This window comes from Arabidopsis lyrata, assembly GCF_000004255.2.
Source record: "Arabidopsis lyrata subsp. lyrata unplaced genomic scaffold ARALYscaffold_5, whole genome shotgun sequence".
NCBI classification, from domain to species: Eukaryota; Viridiplantae; Streptophyta; class Magnoliopsida; order Brassicales; family Brassicaceae; genus Arabidopsis; species Arabidopsis lyrata.
The window spans coordinates 15,239,116-15,245,957 of NW_003302551.1; the positions used below are offsets into that span (position 1 = coordinate 15,239,116).

Genomic DNA, 6,842 nt, shown 5'->3' on the forward strand with positions numbered 1-6,842 from the left:
CTTGTACAAATAAGAAAACAATACTATAATAATTTTATTTAAATTCCGTTTTACTTTACAAGGATTTATATGCAACCAACTGTATTAGTTTTACAACTTTCTTCTTAACATGTGCTAATTACCAAAATGAATAACATGTGTTAGTTACAAAACAAAAAGCACTTGGTCAAATTTTTTCTACCATTGGTAATTCGTTTATAAATAAGATGGTTAAAATTTACCAATTAAACTTAATATGTTGTAATTTTGAAATTTTCAATTTGTTTTGTTTGTTGAATATTTATTGTGTAAAAATATTTTTAACTTGATTTTTTTTTTTGTCGTTTCATTGACTAAAGAAATTTAAGATCTGATTGAAAAATCATGTTAGAATAAACTTAAGAAAGAAAGAAAAAGTAGTTTTTGCTTAATTACTCTGCTTTTCTCTAATTAGGTGAAAAAGAGCAAACCGTTTTTTTAAAACATACTTCTTCTGTTTCATAATAAGTGTCGTTTAAAGTTTTTGCACACATATTAAGAAAACAATTAAATTTTATGTTTTACCCATTATCATATATTTTATTATTTTTCATTGGTCAATATTTTAAATTATTAGGGACGAAACTGGAAATTTTACCAAACATCTGCATTGAAAAAAACAAAGCGACACTTATTTATTATTTTAATTTTTTTTGGACAAAAAACGATACTTATTTTAAAACAAAATTCAAAGGTTAAAACGACATTTAATATGAAACGGAGGGAATATTTACGCTAAAATACTCTCTATAGTGTAATTTTTTATCCTCTTTCAAGTAGATGAAACAATTATTAAAATAAATTTTTTTACTCTTATTTACTCTCACTTTTAGTCATTTTTTGATACTGTACATTTACTCTAACTCTTTTACTCTCATACAATTTACCAGTTAGACCTTAAGGCTCCGAATGGAGAAAGCGTATCGGACGGAGCGGATCAAGCGTATCAAGCAGAACAAAAGCGGATCTAGCAGATCTAGCGGTACAAAAGCGGATCTAGCGGTTCGAACGCTTTTAATATGCGTTGAATGGTGAAAATAGATCATAGGATGCGAGTGAAATATTTCTATTATAAAAATATTAATTTTAAATTAAATATTATACATACCATGATAAATTATACTAAAATAAAATTATTGTATTGTTTTTTTTTCATTTTCTAAAACATGTAATTGTTTCAAATTTCTATGTAAAATATTTATAGACTTTGTTTCGAGTTTATAATTGTAATTTTGGGTAATTGGGTTATATCAAATCTATATATAATTAACATTTTGGGTATATAATTATATATCGGGTATCTATTCAATTCGTAGTTTGGTTCAGATTCGGTTTTGTTATGGTTGTTCAAATATGTAAATTTAAATTTAAGATTTGTTTGGGTATTTCGTTTCTAGGTTCGGTTCGGTTTGAAAATATTTAAGGTCAGTTCGGTTTGGTTCCAGGTTTATTTGCCCATATAACATTTTTAGTTTGTATAACTTTATAAAGTAAAATCACTATCTTATGTCTCATTAATTATTGTAAGACAAAATCTTCTAATCACTATCCTTTTTTCCTTTATTATTCATTGTGTTGTTATTAAAAATTATGTAACTCAATATTTTCATATTTTTGGATTTCTTTCAAAAATAATAATAATAAATAATTAATAACAAAAGAGGATGCACCACAAATCCATCATAATTGTGGTAGTTCTACTGTAGTAAGCGGATCAAGAAAAAACTTCATAAATTTTGGTCTGCAACTTGATTGCTATTATTTTATTATTATAATTGAACCAAATGTATAGTTTATTCAAATTACTTGAATGGCAAATTAAAAACGTTTCACCCACATATGCAGAAGAACTGCTTTTTCTCCGTCTCCCATTCAAAGCCTAAGTGTTTACATTGTGGTTCATTAACCAACTTGGCATAAAAAATGCTAACAAAATATTCCCTCTCTTCATAATATATTGATGTTTTGAGTTTTCCTTTTTATATATATTATAAAAATTATTGTTTATGATTAATGTTTTATATTTATATTAAATATTTTCAATAACTATTAACTAATAATCTAGTAAATCTACTAATTGTATCTTGAATTTTAATGATTTTTGATATTAATTAACGAAAATAAAATTAATAAAATATCAATTTTTTATATTAGATCAAAAATGTTAAAATATTAATCTATTAGGAACAAAAGGAATGAATTTTTTTTGTTTTTGTTTTTCCAACAAGAAAACGAGATTTTTACATTGTAGTTCCTGAGTTGATATATTGTATTCTTTAAATTATTTGTTTTAAGGTGTGACTGATTTTACTAAATGTTATTCCTTTCGTATTAAAATATAAGATGTTTTAGTTAAAAACACGGAATTAAAAAATATCCACTTTTAAAAAGTTTAACTAATTATGAAAAATATTTTATAATATAATAAAAATAATTATAAATATTAAATTAATATATAATTTGTATAAAACTTTGAAAATATTTCTGAAAAAAACTTTCTTCATATAAAACCGATTTAAAAAAGAGATAATTGGGTGTAAAGTACAACTTTAAGTCTAAATTAGTTTTGTCACTATCCATTTAGTTGAGCAAACAATATAAATATTCCGCCCCGTAAACAGACTAAATTAGCCCCACGCTCCAATTTTTTTTTACACTTTTCATTATCTCTCATCATCAAAACCTTTGCAGGTCATTTGTTCCCCATTTCATCTCTTGCCATTATTCTTTCACCGGTGATTTCTATAGCAAATCAAATATCGAGAAGTTGGTGAATCTATCTTAACTTTTACATTTTGATTATTGTTATAGTTTTAAAATTTTTGTTTCATTCTTGGTTTATTCGATGATTCAAGGCCGTTAATTCAAAGGCGAAAATCCATTTTCGGTGATGGTATCTAACTTGATTTTGTTGGTAGCCATGACGGTGACGCGGCCGCCGTGTGCGGTAGAAGATTTGAGGCCGAAGAGAGATTGTGTGTTGGCCAACGGGAGGGATCTTGGGTTACTTGGTGTTTGTTGACGGTGAAGAAAAGAGGTTCTTACGATAGCGCTGGAGAGAGAGAGCAGTGGAAGCCATTGATGAAAGATGTGCAGTTTACTTGGTACATGTGTACATATATTATTAACGTTCTATATATGTGTTTACATTTATACAAATATTAATAATGCTCTATATATGTATTTACATGTATACAAAATGTTAATAACACCTTATGTATCATGTAATATACATATCTATTTTGTATATAAATGTATTACTTCACAAATGTTAATAATGCTCTATATACGTATTTATATGTATATAAATATTAATAATGCTCTTTATATATGTATTTATATGCTCTGTTCGACAATCTGGTTGCAGTATATGTTTGTAACATACAAATCTACAAAAGTTAATAACACTTTATATATATGTGTACCTATGTACAACTGTTAATATCGTTCTATATATGTGTTTACATCTATACATATGCTAAATTAGAGAGACATTTTGGATATTAGTTCAAAATTGAGATATATTGTAAAAATGTTACGTCAACCAGTTAGTTCTATCGCTGCACAAGCATCATTTCACCTGACAAGCATTAAATGCTTTGCCCAAAAAGTCAATTATTACAATCAACATTTTTGCATATGCGCGCCTCATGGTTTTTCCGTAAATAGATAGATTTGCAGACCCTATTTTTGCTTTTTTATATCGCCCTTCCTAAGTAGACAAATTGATTGTCTCTGACCTCATTTATTTGCCCATTTTTCACTTTAACCAAATCGTCTCTTTAAAAAATATTGTAGAGATAGATATAGAAAAAAAAAACATTAAAACAGAAAAATCAATAAGAAAAGAGAAAAATATAGAAAAAGAAGCACTCGTGCGGGTGCGGGGGGACGTAACGGCGGCCCAATGATTGCCGGAATGGGGCATGCAGGCGATGGGAGAGTGACACGTGGCAAGTCACACGTGTGGGATAGTAAAAGTGATATGACGAGACGAGAGTGGGCTGTCATATAAATGCTCTCACCAACCGTTTGCTTAGCATTCTTTGTGATCTGACCTCACACTTCTCTCTCTGCTTAAAACCCACCAGCACCTGTCTCTCATGAGAAAAGTCAAACCCTTCTTTTATTTATGGAAAAAAATTGGGAGAATAAATGGTGACAAATGCCAAGTATACTATTGCATTCTTAGTTATACGAATTCGATGTATTGCATTACAACATGTATGAACTATACGACGTAATATGGTTAACACCATAAACATAAAATTCTGGTACACCGATCGATTGACTCCAGGGAATACCGGCGTTGACCATAGTTGACCAACAAAGTTATTTAAAAAAAAATGAATTTTTATTTATTTGTAATATTAAAAACAAAAAAACAAAAAACAAAATTATTTGATGCAGTATAATCAAAAACACTAATTATATTCAATATAAAGATATTATATATATATATATAATGCTTTAATTCTTATAATAGTTAGTTTTTTTTTTCAAAACAAAATTTAAATTAAAACCGGATTTTTTTATTATAATCAATTAAGAAAGGGAATTGTTTCTTTTTATACTATCAATTTTGAATTAAAAAAAATTACCGCATAAAATTAAGACTAAAGAGTTATATACTCAATTGTTTTACATATTATTTCTTAATGTAAGTCATATGTATAGGGTTTGATTCTAATGATTTTCATTGTAGAAATTTTTGTGGTTGAAAAATATCAAGTAATAGAATTATTTTGTATTTAAATAAATCAAATAAGAAGTTCATGTCTTTTAATTAACAATATAAAAATAAGCAATTCCCTTAATTATTTGATTCTAATAAGATTTTCTGGTTTTAGTTAAGATTTATTAGTTATTTTTATTACACATTTGGTTTAGTTTAAAAATTGAAAAAAACTAACTAAGAATTAATGCATTAAAAATATATATACAAAATATCTTTATACTGAATATAATTAGTGTTTCCTATTTTATTACAGAACACTAAATACAAATATATTTTTAATATTAAAAATAAAGAAAAAATAGTTTTTTGAATATTTTTGTTGGTCAACGCCGGTCAACACCAATTTTCGCCGAAATCAATTGATATGTGTACCTGAATTATATGTCTATGGTGTTAACCATATGACGTCGTATAGTTTATACATGTGGCCATGCAATACATCTATTTCGTGTAGCTAAAGATACAATAGTATACTTAGTATGTGTGACTATGTATTCGTCAACACTTTGTGTAGCTAGCAATCTTTTTTCCTTTATTTATTTTCATCTTACAAATTTTGGGAGTTTCTCAAAACTTTTACATACCCCCTCCGTTTCAAAATATAAAGCGTTTTGGAGAAACTTTTTTGTTTCAAAATATAAGTCGTTTTCAAGTTTTTATGCAAATTATATATTGTTTTAATATTTTATGATTAGTTTTATTATGTATTCTCTTTTATGATTGGCTGAACTTTTAAAAAATAAATCTTTTTAATCGGTGTGATTTTAGCTAAAACGTTTTATATTTTGAAACGGAGGGAGTATGTTTTATGATTTATAATCCTTATTTTAATAGTAATACTTTTTGTTGAAGTTCATAAAACTTAAATCGCAAAATCAATATCATTAACCTAACTTTCTAAGTTCTAATAGCCATTTAAATCTTGTCGAAGTTTACCACCGTCAAATTTCAATTTCGGTTTCTTCTCTCATCATATGTGTGATATAGCATTAAAGATTATTTTCTTTGTTTCATAAAAATTAAGAATTCTAAATATATATATATATATATATATATATATATATATAGGGAAATTGTTAAAAATGCCCTTTTTGGTGTGCCCCTTTTCAAAAATGCCTCTTTTAGATGTCCATTTTCAAAAATGCCCCTTTTTAAATCTGAAATTTTTATAAAGTTTTATTAGGTTTATAAGGTAATTATGGATTGTAACTACTACTTGAAGACTCGATCCAAGTATTTATAAGGTTTTATAAGGTGTTTTTAAAGGTTTTACAAGTTATTTTAAAGGATTTTTAAGGTTTTTCAAAGGTTTTACAAGATATTTTAAAGGTTTTTAAAGATATTTAAAATGCATTTATAAGGTATTTATAAAGTATTTATAAGATTTTAGATACATAAAAATGTAGTTTGTATATGTTTTAATAATGTTACATACATATTTGGGTAAATCTTATATTTTTAAGAGCATTTTTTATAAAGTTATAAAGAATGGGCATTTTTGAAAAGGGGCATTAAAAAAGGGGCATTAAAAAAGGGGCATTTTTGCAAAAACCCCATATATATATAGGAAATTTCTTTTTCTAATTCATAAACTGAAATAATAAAGATGTAAAATAAATTTAGTTTTAAAAAACTACATTAAAAGTTACAATATGATAATTTAATAAAACAAAAACAATTTCGACATGATACGATTTTTGTGAAACGGAAGAAATATGTCGCAAAAGAAAAACAAGTGATTAAAAACCAAGAAAAATGATCTCCCAATTGTTAAAAATGCCCCTTTTTCAATACCCCTTTTCAAAAATGTCCCCTTTGAGAGTCCATTTTTAAGTTTGCCCTCTTTTAATTTTTAATGACCATTTTACCCTTATTTGAAACAAAATTAGGTCCACAAAATACAAAATATTTTTTGGCAGGAAAAATGATCTCCCAATTTTCCCGCCAAAACACTTGTAAAAAACCTTTAAAATACCTTGTAAAATTTTCCCGTAAAAATTTTTCCCGCCAAAAAATTTTTTTTGCGGGAAAGTTATTCCGCATTTTTTTGGCGAATTTTTTTGGCGGGAAAATTTTTGGCGGGAAA

At 26.6% G+C, this 6,842-nt stretch overlaps 1 long non-coding RNA gene across 1 annotated transcript; it reads left to right on the forward strand.

Moving 5' to 3' along the window:
• The first annotated feature begins 2,540 nt into the window (after positions 1–2,540).
• Positions 2,541–3,446, forward strand: LOC110228612. The gene is made up of 2 exons (XR_002332080.1): positions 2,541–2,784; positions 2,937–3,446. It is a non-coding gene; the product is annotated as an uncharacterized LOC110228612 (long non-coding RNA).
• The last annotated feature ends 3,396 nt before the right edge of the window (positions 3,447–6,842 follow it).